The sequence below is a fragment of the Triturus cristatus genome, chromosome 4_2 (assembly GCF_964204655.1).
Source record: "Triturus cristatus chromosome 4_2, aTriCri1.1, whole genome shotgun sequence".
Lineage (NCBI taxonomy): Eukaryota > Metazoa > Chordata > Amphibia > Caudata > Salamandridae > Triturus > Triturus cristatus.
Genome location: NC_140586.1, coordinates 630,813,579 through 630,834,860, shown reverse-complemented (window position 1 = coordinate 630,834,860; position 21,282 = coordinate 630,813,579).

The window sequence follows — 21,282 nt, the reverse complement described above, 5'->3', positions numbered from 1 at the left end:
AGGGCTTTGTGGAGGGCGGCCTCTTCATAATGGGCGATTTCAATTTGGTCTGGGATGGGGACTTGGACTGTTCTCACCAGCGGAGAGCCGAGACCGGCCTCTTCTCTGAGGAGACACGTCAGCGATTTGAGGAACTGGGCCTGGTGGATGGGTGGCGCTCTCTTCACCCCCTCTCTCGTGATTACACCTTCTTTTCTCATGTGCACCACTCTTACTCCCGACTCGACCATGTTTTCTATAGCCAGTCCCTCCAGGGGTCTCTGAGGGAAGCAAAGATCTTTCCCCTCTCCGTTTCTGATCATAGTCTGTTGGCGCTGGGCCTCCAGTGGGCTCCGGAGGGGACTGCGCCGCGACATTGGTACTTTCCGGCGTCCCTGGTGCGGGACGAGGCTTCCTGTAAAGACCTCCGTAAGGCGATTCGGGACTTCTTTGAGCTCAACCCGGTGCAGGACACCTCGAACTTTACTACCTGGGACGCCTTTAAGGCGTCGATTCGGGGTAGCTGCTTGGCCCTTAATGCAGCGCTCAATCGGCTGCGGAGGGCGGAACGGGAAGCGCTGGAGCGGGAGCTCTCAACGCTGGAGCAGGCGCATAAGGCCAATCCGTCCCGGCAAACACTGCGCTCCCTTACTGCTCTCAGGGGCAAGCTCCGGGCCCACTATAATAACCGGGCAGAGTTCACCCTCCTGAAGATCCGCCATCTCTCTTACTCCCAGCGGAACAAGGTGGGGAGGCACTTAGCCCGCCAACTACGCCATAAACGGGAGAAGGAGTACATAGGGGGCATGAGGGACGCCACCGGCCTGCTGCAGCACAACGACGCAGTCAAGACAGGCATCTTCGAGGACTTTTATGGGACGTTGTACTCGGGGGACGCCCTGGACCCCGCTGCCCAGGAGGACTACCTGCGCGCTCTCCCTCTCCCCCGTGTGTCTACCGCGTGGAATGACCTGCTCTCAGCCCCCATTACTAGGGAGGAAGTGTTGGGCGCCATTAAATCTCTGAAGCCCCACAAGGCGCCTGGCGCGGACGGGTTCACGGCCCTTTTCTATCAGACCTTCGCTGTGGATGTCTGTGAGTTCCTGGTTCGTCTGTATAATGAAATGGCCGACGCGGGGGTGTCCTCGGTTTCCATGGCAGAGGCGGTCATCTCGGTGATCCCTAAACCTGGCAAAGATCCCTCTGTTTGCTCGTCATTCCGGCCGATAGCCCTTCTCAACCTCGATGCTAAACTTTACTCTTCCATTCTCGTGTCGCGCTTACAAGACCTGATGCCGGCGTTGATTCACCCTGACCAATCCGGTTTCATCAAGGGGCGGCAAACTCATGATAACACTAGAAGGGTGGTCCACCTTATTGAGAAGGCCAACCGGTTTAACATCCCGGCGGTATTGATTGGCCTGGATGCCGAGAAGGCATTTGACCGGGTGGACTGGCAGTTCCTGTTCCGGAACCTTCACGCCTTTGGATTCTCGGACAGGTTCGTGACCATGCTTAAAGACAACTATAGCGGCCCCCGGTCTAGAGTCGCGGTGAATGGGTATTTGTCCTCCTTCTTCTCGCATTCGCGGGGCACGCGGCAGGGTTGCCCTCTCTCCACCTTGTTGTTCGCCCTGAGTATCGAGCCCCTAGCGATGGCGATCCGGGAACACCCGGATATCCGGGGACTGCCCTTTACAGGGGAGCAACACAAGATTTCCTTGTTTGCGGACGATGTCCTCCTATCCCTTGCGGATCCGGTACACTCCATCCCCCATGTGCAGAGGGCCCTGGCGTACTTTGAGGAGGTGGCGGGGTTTCGGGTCAATTACGGTAAGTCTTATATCCTCAATCTCACGCTCTCGTCGGCGGAGGTGGACCGACTCCGACCGCTCTCGCCCCTGCCGTGGTCCCACACCTCCATATTGTATCTAGGGGTTCATTTGACCCCACGGTTGGTAAGTTGTATTCCACCAACTTCCCCCCGCTCTTGGCGACTATCTAAACTGATATGCAGCGCTGGAAGCCGTTGTTTATCTCCTGGCTGGGCAGGATCCATGCGATCAAGATGACGCTCCTACCCAAGCTCTTATATTTATTTCAGGCCCTCCCTATTGTCCTCGACGGGAATTTCTTCCGCCGCGTAAAGACCCTCATGCTCCGCTTCGTGTGGCAGGGGGGCCGGGCTCGTTTTTCCTTTGCCACTCTTCGGCGACCGCGAGCATCTCTATTATAAAGCAGCGCAATTGAGGGTCTTGGTGGAGTGGACCCAACCCCTTTCGGAGAAGCATTGGCTCCACATGGATAGGAGTGTGGCGGGTCGCACGATCTGGGACCTGGTGTGGAAGCCTAAGGGAGATAGGCCCAAGAATGCTTACATTAGCACCCCTACCGGCACCACCCTTAAGGTCTGGGACTCGGTTTCAGGAGACGAGCGCTGGACTACTTTCTCATCGCCTTTCACACCCATACATTTCAACCCGGCCTTTCCGCCTGCACTTCGGGAGGGCCCTTTTGATGCCTGGAGGGAGGGAGGCTGCCTAGCCCTCACGCATCTGTTCCATGGCCATGCCCCGCTGACTTTCCCGAATTGTGGGCGGGACTGTGGGATTGCCGAGACGGAGCAGTTCCACCACGCTTAGTTGCTCCACTGGGCCCTATCTCCGTCGGTTCGAGAGGTGGCAACTCGGCCGCCCACCCCCTTTGAGGCCTTTCTCTCTCGAGCCACGACCATGCGCGGGGCCATCTCTTTCATCTATAGACACCTTCTGACCACTGCGGTCTCGCCTCGGCCACGATACATGGGTCATTGGGAGGGCTTCCTTGGGCGTGGCATCACGGATGAGGAGTGGTCCCATCTGTGGCGGGACCTGGCCAGACATAATCACTCGATGGAACTTCGAGAGGCACATATTAAAACTATGATGGATTGGTACCTCTCCCCTGCCAAGCTCCATCGCATCTTCCCCGGCTCCTCAGACAGATGTTGGAGGGGATGTGGTTTGTTGGGGGACTTCCGCCATATTTGGTGGGACTGCCCGGTCATCCGCCCTTATTGGGAAGAGATCCTGTCCCATATTAGGGACATCTTGGGGTACCCGATCAGGGATTCCCTGGAGCATGTGCTGTTGGGCCTTCGGGACCCGCTTCTAGAACATCAGACTCGAGCGGACAAGAAGATCCTTTGGCTCTGCATAGGGGCGGCCAAGGTCACTCTAGCGGCGGCCTGGAAAAAGAGGGAAGCCCCAGCGATTTCTCTGTGGCATGCGAGGCTGTGGAAGTTGTTGAGCATGGAGCGCATGGCGGACATATTTCTGGGGGACTTTAAAAATTTTGTTTTCCATTGGGGGCCCTTGGTGCGCTTTCTGTCTGGCGGGTTACCGGCCGCTGTTTGCCCACCATCGGTCCGAGCCCTCCATTTGTTTCAGGTTTGAGTATTATTGGATGATCGCTGAAGTGTGATTGTGTGCTGCCACCACTGGGGAGTGGGGGGGTGTTGGGGGGGTGGGGGGGTTGTTTCCCCTTCCTCCCGGGTTTCATTTTAGTTTTTCTTTGGGTTACTGTGACAGTTCTAAACGAAAAGAGGGGAGAGTCCGCGGTACTGGGATTGGCTGGTCCGGCCCCGGTACCTTCACTGCTGTTGTCCATTCTTGGTGGGCGGGATTCCGACGCCCGTATTGCATCTGTGTTGGAGGCCTGGACTTGGACCCTCTTATTCTCCTTTACATTTCTAGCTTGGCTGGGCCGGACAGCAGGACATTTGCTAGTCAAAGCGCCCCCCCCCCAATTTGTGTATTTCCCCTGCGTGGGAATTGTTGCGGGATTGCCGCGTGTTTTTTTTTTCCCCCTTTTGTTCCCTTCCCTTGTTTATATCTTAAAAAAACACCTTTGAGTAAAAAAAATAATTAAGGGCCTGTCATTTGTGCAACTGCTTGTCATCCAAGACACCCCACACCCATTAAACATGTCTGATCTTCCAAAGCATGCATGGGAAAAGATTGCAATTGATTTATTTGGTTCCCTAGACAATAGACATCATCTTTGACGAATACTCCCATTTTCCTCTTGTGGAAGATCTGCCGTCAACTACTCATGACAGAATCACTGAATGATTAGAAGGCATTTATGCAACATGGGGTATTCCTGTAATTTTGAAGTCTTTGAAGTCTGACAAAGGGCAGACTCTTAATAGTAAAAAATGTAAAGACTTTCTGACTCATTTAAATGTCAAGCATCAGAAAAGAACACCTCTTTGGCCGTAGGTGAATGGGGTTGCCGAGAGAATTATGAGCACCCGCAAGAAGACCGTTCAGCGTGCTGCGCTGAAAAAGCGGGAACTCAAATCAGTTCTTCAGTGTACACTGCATGCATACAGGTTAATTCCCTATTCAACCATGTGTGAAAGCCCTGCCACCTTCATGTTTGCTAGATCCATGGGAAAAAAATTGCCGCAATGGATCGCCCAAAGACCTATTGAATAGATAACTTCATAATACTGATTTGTCTCCCAAAATACAAAATGAAGCCCTATGCAGCTAGAAGCTACTGTGCTTAGAGCATTTGTTCAAAACAGGAGACCAAGTCATTGTCAGGCAGAAACAGAACGCAAGTCTGATGTTCCTTTGATGTTGAACCACTGAGCGTTGTGACCAGTATAGGACACATGGTAACTGCTAACCGTCCTGGAAAGTCCATTACATGAGATTCTTCGCATTTCAAGCACTTGCCTTAACCTTTGCCAACTTCAGATGTCAGAAGTAAGACTTATCCTCCTCAGAATCCAGAGGGCCCAACAACTGTACCTTTGTCTTTATCTACAGTGCAGGTAATGGAAACATCTTCTGTATTTCCGCAGCCTCACATGACAAGATCTGTGCGTTTGATTCGAGCACCAAAACAACTTATAGAAGGGTTGTGATACACATATATAGTTATGTGTACTTTTTATTTAACAATGTGAGCGATGTAGTGTCTTGTGAGTTAGAGATGATGGGACCCTATTGGCCCCTGATGGTATTCCGTAGAACAGTGACATGAGTGCTTGGATGTGTGTGATATAATTCCTGCTGCAGAATGTTTAGTTAATGGCTGCATGGTCCTTTACATGTACCAGGGCTGGGGAGGACACTACACCGACCACCACCAGAACCAACTTTCACAGATACATGACAAGCATCGCAACCTGGATGAAGAACAATTGCCTGAAGCTCAACACAGGACAAGACTGTGGTACAGATCTTCAGCAACAACATCAAACCCTGAAACAACTCCTGATGTCCCTCGGAACTAGGACCCGCACCCACCTCCACTGACCATGCCAGAAACCTCAGAATCATCCTCGATAGTAGGCTGACCATGAAATCGAAGATCAATGCCATCTCCTCCGCCTGCATCCACACACTACTATGCATGCCACGGAGAATCTTCAAATGGCTTCCCCTGCACATGAGGCACACTATGACACAGGCACTCATCACCAGCTGACTGGACTATGGCAAAACTCTCTACGCAGGGATCACAGCACACCTCCTACAAAGACTTCAAACTTTACAGAACGCAGCAGCCAGACTCCTCATTGACCTCCCTCGTGACAAACCCACATCACACCTTACCTTAGGCAACTCCACTGCCTCCCAATACAGAAGAGATGGCAATTCAAGCTGCTGACACACGCACACAAAGCCCTACACAACCATGGACCCGTCTACATAAACCACCGCCTCAACCATCCAGAAGACTACACTCTGCTTCCCTATCAGTTCCCCGCACACCCTGCATCCACCTAAGCAAATGCGGAGGAAGCTCCTTCTCCTACATCACATCAAAGACCTGGACAGCCTTCCCCGCAGCTCTGGACCATCACCTTACTACCAGAACTCTGAAAGGCCCTCAAAACCTGGCTGCACTAATAAGTCCATCGGGACTTGCAAGCGCCTGTATGCCCTATTAAGTGATAAGCAGCGTTATATAAATCCTTGACTGATAAATTGAACTGAGGAGTTTACCATAGTGGAGTCAATGCATGTGACATGCTTTTGGGGTTGCCAAAAAGACAAACATTAGAAGCACCCTTAAATTATGCAGCACAAAAAGAGAAAGTCAGAGCAACCAGTCTCTTGAAGAGCAGATATTGAATCAGGAGAGACTTGGGTGCTTAAAATGTAACACTAAATACCTTGCCCTGCTGCTAAAAATATATATATTTCAGAAAAATGCCTCCTTAAGCAAATATGGCAATGGCAAGACACTGGGAACTGTGAATACCAGAACTGGACATGAATGGGGTCTGAGACTCCATTCAGGATTTATTGCACTGCTGTCTGCTCAATAAAGTGGCCCTAGGAAACGTGGAACAAGCACTATAGACACTGACTGGTCAATGACTGAAACTAAGATATATACCTCATTTGTCAATTATAAAAGCCCCCACTCCTCATATTGTCTCCATAACAAGCAGGTGCTCGTCTTAGAGACCTAAGGAGGAGATTATTTCTGCCTTAATTAATGGAGGGATGGCTAAGTGCATACAGTTTATGAGTGAGTCGTTGGTACATGGAAGTTTTAAGAAACTAAATATCAGTTTGGACAGTCTGCGGCATTCCCATAATCCTTGAAATGTTCACTACAATGACTGAAACATAGTGGACAATAAAGCCACGGGGGCTTTAGTCAAAGACAATTTGTAAGCGAAGTGAAAGTACTGAAGTTGCTATGGGTCTTAATCTTGGAGTAACAGCATAATATTCAGGACAAGATATGTTGCGATTGTACTACTTAATATCGAGGATAGGAATATTGTGGCAAAAGAATATCATCGACAAAATATTGACAACCAAAATATCAAAAGGTAAGTGCATATAGGGTTAGAAAGACTTACTTTTCCTAAATTCCTAACTCCACATCTATGTACCTTGAAGATATATGTATTACCTACTGGTGGTCGCCAGTAGGTAGTCATGGTTAGGACCATGTTTCCATAGGAAAAGCGTTTTTTGACTTGCCTATACCTTTGGCGCCGGTTGACGAATCTTCACGAAATTTTCCCAAAAAAGTGTCCTGTGACTCTTATTGCGCATGGAAAGTTTCGGGGAGATCAGTCAAGCAGGAAAAGGCAGAATGATAGCTATTGGTCCAGAAAGAACCATTTTTGTTATCTGATGTAAATCCGTTCAGTAGTTTTTGAGAATTTTTTTTTTTTTTGTAATATATAGGGACACGGATCTTCCAAGGATCCGACATCCCTGTGCTGAAATATGATTTACTGCCAACACTTCAACCAGGAAGTGTTGGCAGCCATCTTGGGACTCTGCTTCAGCCAAGTCCCACAAAAAAAGTTTTAAAAAAAGAGAAGGGGACAGGGTAGGAATACCCTCACCCCTATGCCTCTTGGAGTAGGGGAGGGGGAGGGGTGGTCCCGCAAGGACACCGCCGGGGGCAAGAAAGCATGTTTTCTATATTTTTTGGCTGGATTTGTGCTGGATACGCAGCTCCCGCTGATTATTTTGAAATAAAGAAGCACTAGCTCCTGCACTTTTCTACTATTTAGCCCCCGGGTAGGCCAGGTCTCGGGGGCAGGAATAATAAAAGGAGGGAGCGCATGGGGGCCCCATCCTGATGTTATTTTAAACCTCGGTGGACTACCATCTCCCCAGGGCTGTTTTAATATAATGGAGGGGGCAGCACGGACCCTCTCCATGGCTCTTTTGAGCCCCGAGAACAACCACTTATCCGGGGCTGTTTTCAGCTTGGAGGGGACCATACAGACCCTCCTCCTGGGGTGGGTTCAAGCCCTGGGTACCACCACCTCCCTGGGTCTAAATTAAAACCAATAAGGGAGCACGCGGACCCCCCAGGCCCCAAGGCCCACTACCTTCCCGAGGCCTAAAATGTAAATAAAACTGGGAGAAGGCTGTGCGGCCCCAATCCTAGACCATATAGGGCCCTGAGGACCACCACCTCCCTAGGGCCGGCACGTGCTCACAGGAGGGGGGGCGCAGCCCCCCCCCCACTTGGAGTGAATAGTGGCCCTGGAGACCGCCACCCCCCAATGCCGGTTCCTGATGTGTCCTGGGGTGCCCACCCCTGGGATATAGCTGTTTGGTTTGACAGCACCTGCCAAGACAGAGGAAATATTCCGCTTCCAGCAGGCGAGAGCTGACAAAATGCTCTTGCTTGCTGGAAGCAGAGGTTTCGTCTATTTCTCTGCCCGAGGCGGCAGGAAACAGACAAAAGGATTGCTCCTGCATTCCCACAGCCACTCACTCACCCATACACCCACTTACACACCTATAGAGCCACTCAGACACCTACTCACACAGATACACAGTCACACAGCCACTCACATAGTATATGTTAAAAATAGTTTTGTTTGTGTTACTAGTACAAAAAGTATAGTAATTAAACTTTTGTAGTATCTTAGTATATATGTTGAACACTCAGAAACTTTTATAAAACACTCACACTCACCGGATGATATCATCAGTAATGTCATTTGGGATATCATCATTTGAGATATCATCAGTGATATCACTGACCATGTCAGGAGTGATGTAATATGCGGGGTCATGGCCTTTATGGTGCTGTTTTTCACCATTCAATTTCTTTTCTTTTTTCATCCTTTTTCGCACACTGTTCCCATACTCTCACAGTTTTTGGTGGTGGCTCCGCGGAAAAGTTTCTCCGATGAAAACTGATGTCAGTGCACCGGGAGGGGCTTATATGGCTCTGCTGACGTCACATCTGTCGACGACATCAGGGTGGAGCCGTGCGACGCCGCCCCCGGCGCGCAGAGGTGCTGCTGCAGAAAGTTTTCCGGATCCAGTCTGACGCCTGGGGATATTCTAAGTTAAGGAATCTGCGGCTAGACTGTGCCTCTACCAGATACATTGTTACCGAAGGTAAGTAACTTAGCCGTTACAGGGAATTACAGGTTCAGACAGCGGACATGTTAAGCCACTTATGGAAGCTAGGGTCTAAGACAGCAATACTTGCTAAAACTCAAAAGTCAGCTTTAAAAAAAAAAAAATATATATATATATGTGATCAAGGCTGCGGTGACGCAGCCGAAACGCGTCATGCTGATTTTGTGATTGGGAAAATAAAGCAAATTTAAACTGCACTGCTGTGGTCCGTACCTGTGTTGAAATTACCAAGGAAGGTGGTAATTCAGGATTGTTTTACTTGATATATATATATATATATATATATATATATTACCTACTGGCGGTCGCCAGTAGGTAGTTATAGTTAGGACCACGTTTCCATAGGAAAACCTCAACATTCTATTTGGAATAACTTTGGCGCCGGTCGACGAATCCTCGTGAATTTTTCAAAATAGGTGGGGCGCTCCGCTCCGCTCCTACCCTTAAAGTCTCGGGGGGATTCGTCAAGCGGGGGCTGAGAAAAAAGGGGGGTCCCAAAACGCGTTTTCCCCATGCATTTTTCCATAGGACCTTTAGACAGGGCTACAGCCCGAACGGCTGAACAGAATTACTAGAAATTTGGCAGAGAGGTAGTCCCCAGGTCAAGGAAGTGCCTTTTGTAGGTTTGGTGTAAATCTGTTCAGTAGATTATGAGAAAATAGCCTTTAAATCAATATATATATATCTAAGCGCGCTCCGTGCGCGCTGGGTGCGCGCACCTCGCCGTGCGCGAGCGCAATTCTGATTGGTTGTTAGATCTTAAGTAAACATTTGAATCGGTGGAAATCAGGAAGCGGCGGCCGCCATTTTGTCTATCGCATAAAGAGGGGGTGATAAACAAAGGGGGAGAACTTGAAAAGGGGGCAGAGTGGGTAGAAATAGACCCAGTAGGCATTGTAAGGGGGTCAAAGTAGGACCTTGTAGGGCAAAAAAAAAGATTAATATTTTGTTAAAAAATATCGCCGAGTGCGCGCACCCAGCGCGCACCCGAAAAAAAACTTAATAAAACAAATTTAAAAAAAATCGCATTTAAGTGTTTAGATATAAGGTGGCTCTAAAAAGAGCCCTTGTGTTTATTGTTTGTTTTTTGGTACCTACAAGTAAGTACATGGCCCATCTAGCGTAACGTGGGCACGCGGTGCGCGTAGCGCACCGCGTGCCCACCGTGCGTGCACGCCACTAACTGCGTAAAGTGGGCGCGCGGTGCGCGAAGCGCACCGCGTGCTCACTGTGCGCGCACGGTGCGCGAAGCGCACCGTGCGCGCACGGAACGAACTGCGTTAAGTGGGCGCGCACGCCACGAATGGCGTAAAGTAACTTAGCATTTAAAAAACCGTACAAATTCACTGAAAAAACCATAGGTTTCACACACGTTATAGTTAGGAATTAGCATTTAAAAAACCTTGCAAATTCACTGAAAAAACCATAGGTTTCACACATGTTATAGTTAGCGGAAATTTTACTGATAAAAAACCAATGAAATTCCCCCGTTATAGTTAGTGCAGGCAACTATAACTCACGCGACCGCAATCTTCTGCTGATGACATATGTGTCTTTATGAAAAAAAAATATTTGTAATATATGTATAGCTAAAAATGTATGGAAGAAGACATGGGCAAATAAGTGTCTAAATACAGTATTAGCATCAGCAGAGGATTGCGGTCGCGTGAGTTATAGTTGCCTGCACTAACTATAACGGGGGAATTTCATTGGTTTTTTATCAGTAAAATTTCCGCTAACTATAACATGTGTGAAACCTATGGTTTTTTCAGTGAATTTGTATATATATATATATATATATATATATCCATACACCAAGTTTACCTTGCTTTGAAGACACCACACACGTGGAAGTTGAATCCTTTTATTGATGTAGGCAACAGTGAAACCTTGCTTGCTGCAGCTGAGAAAGCGCCATACGCGTTTCGGGTGTGCTGCCCTTAATCATTGGCATGCAAAATAAAGTCCCGACTGTCTTTGCTGCATTTAAAACATCTCTCGGGCCCGACCTGATGGACAAGTGCCCCAATGCCTTGTGGGTGTTGCAGTTCAATTCATTAACCACAGTGGGTGCAGACAGAACTTCTTGCAAAATATTTACATCTCCAAGTGGTTATTCTGCTGTGCAAACAGGTAGGTACACTGCAAATTTCAATCCCGCAACAACGGACTTCCACGTCCCACTGGCACCCAGCATGACAGGTGCCGTAGGACCGCACTTGCGGTGGGGCATCCTCACGGCGAGGCTTCGCCGCAATTAATCTCCATACACCAAGTTTACCTTGCTTTGAAGATGCCACACACGTGGAAGTTGAATCCTTTTATTGATGTAGGCAACAGTGAAACCTTGCTTGCTGCAGCTGAGAAAGCGCCATACGCGTTTCGGGCGTGCTGCCCTTAATCATTGGCATGCAAAATAAAGTCCCGACTGTCTTTGCTGCATTTAAAACATCTCTGGGCCCGCCCTGATGGACAAGTGCCCCAATGCTTTGTGGGTGTTGCAGTTCAATTCATTAACCACAGTGGGTGCAGACAGAACTTCTTGCAAAATATTTACATCTCCAAGTGGTTATTCTGCTGTGCAAACAGGTAGGTACACTGCAAATGTCAATCCCGCAACAACAGACTTCCACGTCCCACTGGCACCCATCATGACAGGCGCCGTAGGACCGCACTTGCGGTGGGGCATCCTCACGGCGAGGCTTTGCCGCAATTAATCTCCATACACCAAGTTTACCTTGCTTTGAAGACGCCACACACGTGGAAGTTGAATCCTTTTATTGATGTAGGCAACAGTGAAACCTTGCTTGCTGCAGCTGAGAAAGCGCCATACGCGTTTCGGGCGTGCTGCCCTTAATCATTGGCATGCAAAATAAAGTCCCGGTGCAGACAGAACTTCTTGCAAAATGCACTGGCACCCAGCATGACAGGTGCCGTAGGACCGCACTTGCGGTGGGGCATCCTCACGGCAGCAAAGACAGTCGGGACTTTATTTTGCATGCCAATGATTAAGGGCAGCACGCCCGAAACGCGTATGGCGCTTTCTCAGCTGCAGCAAGCAAGGTTTCACTGTTGCCTACATCAATAAAAGGATTTAACTTCCACGTGTGTGGCGTCTTCAAAGCAAGGTAAACTTGGTGTATGGATATATATATATATATATATATATATATAAATAAATATATATAGAAATTAAATCCGCAAACAGCAGCTTCCAATTCAATATAACACACACATTTTGTTATCAAATATCAGCTTTTCAGTCAGCACAAACAAACTTGATTCCTTAATGCTAATGTTGAAAAGTTTAATAAGAATGTTAACTTTTCTTTTTTTGCAAACACGTTTGGTGCCCAAACATCAGTTTGCCACACACAAATAGATTCTGCTCTTTATGCACATGCATCATCTCATGTGAAGAATGCCTGCAAAATACCAAGAATTACCACACTGAGGGGGCAACTATCCATTGTGCTCCTGGGTGGTGTGGTGCAAGGATACCAAAGCCAGAAACCCGATTCTCTTATGAAGCCCTATCACTGGAATAACTCTCTTTCAGCAGACTCCCCTTTGTGTACCAAAGCAACCAACAGTGTCAGAAGGCCAGTGAAATGATGAACGGTGCACTTCACAAAAATGTGTAAGATAACAAATGTTATTAGTCAGTAAATCAAAAGCAAACTATTAACATACTACACAAAAATGTAGCTAACCCAGTGTCGCCTGACTGTCAAAAAAAGTAAAGGACTCAAGGTGTGATGGCAGCCAAAAGATTTTTGCCCTGATCCTTGATTTGTTCAGCGAGATTGAGGATTCAAAGAGCGGGGAAAAGAGATGGGGCTCTCACCAACGATATACTGGACATAAGTCACAAGGTTGGACCAGAATGGTGATTACCTTAGTTATGTCAATGACTCTGCAAGGTACACTTACATACTTTGAACCTCCCCTTTGTTCTGAAGGAGATGAAAACCAGGCCCATCAAGGGCCTCCCTCGCCCCATCCTTGGTGATAGCCCCATCAGGATTGACAACCCCCTTCGAAGGCACAACTTAGAGAGATAACTCCGGGCTGAACCCCGCCAGATCTACGAAAGACACAGCAAACTACTAGTGGAGGCTGCTGTAACTGCTGCCTTGGCGATAAGACACCAGTGTGCAATCCAGAATAGGTGCTATACTGTGCCTGGGCTGATAGGCCCTCCTCAAAACAGAAGAAATACGCCTGGGTAGATCACCAGGGCTGTGTGATATTTGGTGAACCCCAGGGTTAAAAAGCCAAGATAAAAGAAAGGCCTGCCTATAAATGCCAACGCTCACGAAGTAAGAGCCATTGGTGCAGAGACTGGAAGGAACAATCCAGACGGAATCTTTCGGTCAGCCGTAGTCCAGATCAATACCCCAATACACAACCGATCACACTCTTCCCTAATGGCAAGAGACAAGGAACCGAAGCCACAAATACAAGGGAACATGGACAAATATGCAAAAGTGCTGGCCATTCCCCCAGAGACAGTGGGGGGGACGGTGGATGTGCCTGGTAATGCAATTCTTTTGCAGGTAATACAATCCTCCAGAGGAGTATTGGAAGCAAAAGAAATGGACGAAATCCGCTCTGACGGCACCCTACTGAGACAAGACCTAGGCAACATATCAGAAAAAGTCACATTAGCAAAACAACGCATATCGAAGGTCGAAGATACAACTCACACCCTGCGCAAGGAGGTTACTTGTCTTTCAGTCTCCATGAAGGAAATCCCCTGGAAAGTAGATGATGCAGAAAATCGTACACATAGAAACAACCTACGATTCATAGGTTTTCTGGAGGCCATTGAGGGATCTGCCGAGCAAACCTTTCTACATAAATAGCTCAAAGACTCTCTTCCGAAGGCACAGTTCTCGTCCTGTTTTGTGATTGAACTGACTCATAGGATGCTGGGCCTGAGACCACCGGCGGGTCCCCCCCACAACCACTAATTGCCCGTTTCCTGAACTACAAAGACCGGGACCTTGTACTCCACGAGATGCAGCAGATAGGGGAGATCCGACTTACCAACATCAAAAATAATAGTGTTTCCAGACTACTCTTGAGAGGTCCAGAAACAAAGGAGAACTTTCGATTCGGTCAAAGAAAAACTATAAACCTTCATATTCAATACATGCTACTTTTTCCGGTGAATTTAAATGTCATTTTCAAAAGCAAAACATTCTTTTTTCAGACACCAGAGGAGACATGGAGCTGGATAGAAGAACCTCCCTCCATGCGGCAACGAAGCGATCCGGCAGAATATCCGGCAGTGCTTCACATGCCAGACATCAAAACCCGGTCACAAAGGCTGAAACTGAAGTGTGGCCCAGGACGCACAGGCAAGCTACATAGAGGCACCCCTCTCACATCGGGGTGGATCACAGAACAAGAAATCCATGCCTTGGATACAGATGAAGGTCAGCCACAAGTTAAAACTGGGAAGAACCTCTCTAAGACCCGACCGAGAACACAGTCAACCCCAGACCCTACGGAACTGGAACTCTCGACCGGTTCTGAAAGTGAGCACCCTGTTTTGCAAAAAATCACCCGCATGGAGGAACAGGAACCAGGCACAGCAGCACAAGAAAACCCCCTGCAACTATGGCATGAAGAGAGCGAGGAAGGATGAAACACCCTGGGCCAGTCAGAGGCCGAAGAACAGTAAGACGGCACTGGGTGCCCCTTTTGGGACTCTCCTAATACATCAAAGAAGGGTCTAAAGGTCAATTTAATAGACACATCCCTAGTTAAGTTGTTGTTGTTCTTTTATTAGGGGGTTGGGGGGTTACAGACCTCTGAGGCTTAACCTACGACAAAGTTGTCATGTTGACAGTTCGGGGAAAGTGCATGGGCAGTGGGAGAGAGTGGGGTGGGAGGGAAGCCCAACACCGCTTCCAAGAAACAGGGGAAAGGGCAGTGTGAGAGATTGCAGGACGGACATACCCATAGAACACCCGGGGAGGGTTCATTTCGTAGTCCACGCCATCCTCCCGGTCTTACAGGACAACGGGACTGCCAAAGGCTGCATTACCCATACCAACCCCCTGTCTCTCCACAGAAGGAGATCCGGGAGCCGTCGGAAGTAGGCGGGGCCGACCCAGGAAGTTGTCTCCCAGAGCCAATGAAAGAGGGCGGTAGCAGAGAGCGTGTGTGGCAGAACAGCGATAGAGAAGACGGAGAACAACACGAAGAACAAGAGAGAGAAGGCGGACCCGGTACGACGTATGCGGAAGGCGGAGATGAACACCAGGACGCGTGGAGAGAAGGCGGCGACGTCGGAGATCCGGAAGAGCAGTGGTGCGAGGAGTGGTGGTGTCCGACGGAGGATGCTGGAGAGCGGCCGCAACTCCGGAGAGTTGCGGCGGAGCCTGTGAGTACAACCGTCCCCAGGGATTCAGGGGGGGAAGAGGAGAGAGGGAGGGGAGGTAAAAGAAAGTGCCTGACCCGTATGACCCATAGATATTTCTCCTTAGCCTCTTATTGAGTAGAACGTGCCTTGGCCATAAAGACGACCGTTCTCAGCGTGACCCTAAAAACCTCTCTTGGTGTTACCAATTCCCCAGAGAAGAAAGAATTCACTTAACTATCAGACCGTATAAGGTCACAGTTGGTTTTTGGTTGTTTTCTTTTCGTTTATGCACGCTCGTATCCCGCGCACCCTTAAGGACAAGAGAATCCCCTAGAACACTTCCGGGTGTGGTGACGGTTAGACTAAAACTACCCAAAAGATCATAAACAAACACAGAACTGACGGCTCCTTTTTTCTCTTTTCTCCTATGAGCCTCCGGGGAGACCCCGATACTAGCGACGCAGAAGAGTCCCACCCTGCGGGTTCAACATCACCTTTGGGTCCCGCTCAGGGAGCAACAGGAGGAGAACCAAAAGGAACTGTTTATTCACTACCTCTTATTGCCACTAAAGAAAATAAAACTACCTCATTTGGAAAATATATACAGCCTCCTCGTCTGCATATCAAACCTGCCCTCCCACAGGCAGCTTAAGATGTATTATAGAGCAGCTAGACGTTAAGACCGCACACATGAAGACATATCCACACTTCAGGCAGCGCACAGACAGGAACCATGACAGACCCATCAGTTCAGACTCGTGATGAGGAGGGGTACTCCGATATGACATGGATTGTCAATGGCCTAGCCCACAAGATTAATAGAGGGCTGGTGACTATGTCAAGAGACTGATACCAGATATAGTCCTCCTCCAGGAGACACACCTCAGAGAAACCCACTGCGCCTTTCTCGGAAGGGGGACATACACAACACTGGCACATGTAGGATTCTCTACAGGCTCCAGGGGGGTGGCGATCCTCATTAAAAAGACACCACCCTTTCAGATACATAGAAAATGGGTGGATCCAAATGGTATATACACTGCAGTACTAGGAGATTGGGGGTGACCAGAACTCACTCCGATTAGTGTCTGAGCACCCCCAAGACTACAGTAACAGACCCTGGAAAAGGTAACAGGGATCCTGAATCCTCTACATTTATAGTGGGAGGAGATTTCAATGACGTGGCGGATCCGTCTATGAATCGAACACACAGAAACCATGAGCAACGAGGAGACACACCCTCGGCCAGATTCATGCAAACGTTGGACCTAACCAACCTCTGGTGCCTACACCACCCCACAGAGCATGTGTACTCATATTTCTAGGGTGCCTATAAAGCCCTCTCCAGACTGGACTACCTTCTAGCCCTGCTGGAGATATAGGGCCGGTGATCACGGTAGAATATTTGGCGTGGGGCTTGTCGAGCACACCCAGTTATGGCTCAAAATAGAAGGGCGCCTCCAAAAAACATATAATCAATGGAGACTCAACCCATGGAATCTCCGAGACGCAGCTATCGCCCAAGATAGTATGAAAAACTCGAACTATATTTCTGCGAAAATAAGGGCTCAGTGTCCTCCGCGGTGCTCCTCTGTGAGGCCTTCAACCCCGAACTACGAGACAGGGCACAAAATACAATAGCACAAAAAAAGAAGAAGAAACAGCAGGAGGTTGAAGCCTTGGAAAGTCAGCTCCTAGAGTTGGAAAGGGATATAGGCCTAGACACTGACCAACTCCTTCTACATCATATATCAGTTACAGACAAGAAATATCTTGCCCTGGCCCGCCGAGAGGTAAAATCACTCTGCCTGGCCGCACAATACCTCCTTTATGAGACTGGGGACAGGACGGGGAAGCTTTTAGCATGGTTGGGAAGGAAAGAGAGAGAAACTAGATGGGTGTCCGCCATACACAGGAGAGGTAGTATACTAACAGCAGCACAAGACATAGCAGACGCCTTTGCAGGGTACTACACAGATTTATATAAAGCCAGGACCTTGGCAGAAGGTACCCAAATTTAAAAGTACCTCCAGTCGGTTGACCTCCCCTCCCTGTCCTCAAAAGACCGAGAGGCTCTTGAGAAAGAACTTACCCTAGAAGACGTAGGGATGGCAATAGGCAAACCAAAAACTGGGAAGACCCTAGGACCAAATGGAATACCGCCAAATTTTATAAGGCAAATTCTAGCCTACTAAGTGCATACCTATTGCAAATGTACCTGGAAACACAAACAGAGGATATACTTCCCCCTAACCTCCGAATGGCCACAATAGTAGTTATTCTTAAAGCCAGGAAACCCCGGACAGAGTGTAGATCCTACCGGCCAATATCACTCCTAAATATAGAAACCAAAATACTTGCCACCATCCTAGCGACAAGACTGCTGTCAGTTATTACTTCTCTTATGCATGCAGATCAGTCAGGATCATGCCAGGAACATCGACAAGATTAATCTGCATAGTCTATTGAACTGGTTATATAGGGTTAAAAATAGAACAGACCCCCACGTTTTCCTAGCCTTAGATGCAGAAAAGGCTTTTGATGCAATACACTGGCCATTCATGCGACACACACTAAGGAAGTATGGCTTCGGTCTGGTATTTCTGGCTTGGATCAAATTATTATATACCTCACCGCAGGCAAAGGTACGGGTCAATGATGCTATCTCAAAACCGTTCTCACTCTTGATATTTGCTTTAATACTATAACCACTAGCATGACTAATCAGGGCCCACCCAGAAATAAGCGGATTTACCTAGGACACCGATTCAAGTCATGACGAAAGGATCTCTCTATATACCGATGACATCCTCCTATATGTCACCAACCCCACTGTGACACTCCCACTCATACTACACATATTCGCGGAATATGGAAGGCATGTGGGATACAGAATTAACTGGAATAAAACCAATCTTTATCCAACTATGGACCTATCCACACCCGTGAATTCCCTTGCCAACTGCAAGTAAAACATGAGGGATTTCAATACTTAGGTATCTACATACCTACCAATAATACGTTGAGCCTCACCCGAAATATCCATAGGATCTTAACAGACTTCCATGAGGAGGTAGAACGATGGCTACCTCTGACTTTACTAGGTAGAGCAGCCATTTTAAAATGATCACGCTTCCGAAAATACTGTAGGTTCTCCAAAATACCTATAACAAGATACCTGAAGATGTTTTTAGAACAATAAACGACGAGCTGCAAACGTTACTATGGGATGGGGGCCAGCCGAGGGTTGCACTCCTAACACTCCAACGCAACCAATACAATGGTGGGATTGACCTCCCAGACATAAGATCATACTGCTGCGCTGCACATTTGATAGCCATCAATGAGTGGGGACACTAACCAGGGGATCAATCAACATACGCACTTGAGAGAAGCCGATTTGAATCCCGCACTTACCTTTACTACATACATGGGGCAAGGGACTACAGCAACTCCTACCTGCGCCCCAGAGGTCAATAGAGGCCTGGAAAGTAGCTGAGAGACAAATAAAAATTGGATAAGAAAATTACAAAGGAGACCCCAATTTGGGAGGGCACACGCCTACCAGAACTAGGGAAACTGAGGGGGTTTTGGCCCTGGGATGCAATCGGAACATCCATGCTGGGAGACCTCCTTGAGGGTTACTGACCTCCTTCAGCTCCCTACAATGGAAATCCAGTTAATTGATAACCAGGGATATCAATACCTGCAATGATAGCATCCCTGGAGGGCTAAGAGGGTTGACATGTCCAACATACCCGACTATGCACCACTTGAGGAATGACTCCTTATTGGAGAAATACCTGAAAAAGCTGTCTCATGGATATATATAAAACACTAATGAATAATATCCCAGATAATCTAAAGGGTCTTAGGGCGCAAAGGGAAGACACCCTGGGAGAACTAGAAGACGTAGACTGGAAGGCGGCTTTTATGTACCCAATGGAGATAGTTATTAAATTGCAACTACGGTTGATACAATTTAAAAGCTTACACAGGACATACTTTGACAGACACCGCCTCTATAGAATTGGGTGGGCGGCATCCCCGGATTGTCTGCGGTGCAGCAGGAAAGTAGGGAGTTACATACACACCCTGTGGGAATGCCCCCAGATACAAAAATACTGGGCCAAGATATTTGAGGAACTACAGCTGCCCAGAGATGCCACATACACTCTATTAGGTATACCCTCAGACATAGATGTACCCAGACATACCCTTATGTTCTGGGACTATGTACTAGTAGTAGCCAAAAGGGATATAGCGAAATACTGAGGCCCCCAAACATTCCAACGATGGCAGAATGGAGGTCGGGGATGAACCTCTATATGGGGGAGGATAAAGTGACATAAAGCAAGATGGTGCCCAAATAAATTTTCCAAGATCTGGGGCTCCTGGCTACGAAACTATGGACTGAAAATGTGTGACGAGTCAGGCAACTTCCATCCGTCATTAGTAAACTGAATAAGAAAACAGGAAAGCCCGTACATACAGGGGGTTGCAATGTTGATATATACACAACAAAGCATCATTAGAAGTGAGTCATGTGAATATTAACCTGGCATTGTATGGTTTATAAATTGCCACTGTGTGTTGGTAAATATATGATGTTTTACAGTAGCTCTGTACACTATGTAGTTTCAAAAGTGTTAAACAAAAATATATTTTTTAAAACCATTATGTAGCGGAAGTGCAGATTGTGAAACTTCACCATAGCGAATTTAACTAGGCCTTAATTTGAAATGCATATTTTTGCCTTGCATGTACTCTCCTCTGCATATGTGGATTCAAGGCTTCAGTAGCTAGAAAAAGGATGAATGTGTATTAGAGATAGTGAGGCGTGAGAAGAAAATCTTGGCAGAGACGTGACAAGCTAATAATCTGAAGAAGCTTCCTATTTATCGCGTATCAGTAACGGTGTACTACCCAAGGTATTGTAAATGTCCAGAAAATCTGAAGATTTTGCCACAGAGCAATGTGAAGTGCAACTCCATTGGTCCCCAGAGGGGAGGTGTGAAGATCGAATGACGAGAATGTATCTGTATGCTTTAATTAATGTATACACTGTTAAGAGTTTACGGCAGACCCCTTTGAACTCTGAGAGGAACAAATCTCTCTGCTTGAATATGCCTCCTCACAACGCATTCCTTTTCCCGGCAGGCTATTACAAAGCGGTCGTTACTAACGCATACCATTACACCGCAAGTCATAACAACGACTTGCACTAGAGGGGGTGCTGGATGTTGGAATAGTATAATTTACTATTCCAACTCCAGTCTGTGCAACAGTAGGGAAGGTGTTGGATTTTAAATCCAACAACTTCTGACCCCTCCACAAGTCCTTGTTATGATTCGCGGGGTAATGGTATGCATTGTTACAACGCAGTCGTTGTAACAACTGCGTTGTAATAGCCTGCGGGGAAAAGGATTCGTGGTAAACGATGTTTACTTTCTCTGCTTACCCTATTCTCACGAGTGTGAAGCTATATGCTAAGCACTCGTTTCCTTTGAGAAGATCTTTACTGAAATCTTCCCCATACTAACACCTTACTACTTTGTTAATGTTACCTTCTTGCTTCTTAAATTCCTCTGAGATTTTCAATTCTGAACCATCCTCAATCTAAACTTGGAGTCCTGGTTAGAAGGCTATAAGCTTTATGCATGCTGAGAAGGAGAGTTTGGGTTTCTTTAAGGAACATAAACTTCTGGTTTTTGCCATTTGTACTTGTGTGGCTATGTTGTCCCAAGTCTGATGCTAGCAAACTGAATTTACATCTTTGACTAATGCTTCCAATTCAAATTCTGTATCTAATCTGATGCTTAATTTGCATTGATTATTAATGTATAATAAACTCACCGAATCCTGGTCCTTATTGTGTTGTCAAATAAGCTACACAAACTTTAAATTGTTTTATTGACTGCTAACTCCTTTGCCTCTCAGTCAACCACAAAGGTCTATTGGATAGAAATGGTAACGGTGTTCTAACACACCAGCAAACTCCTTCAT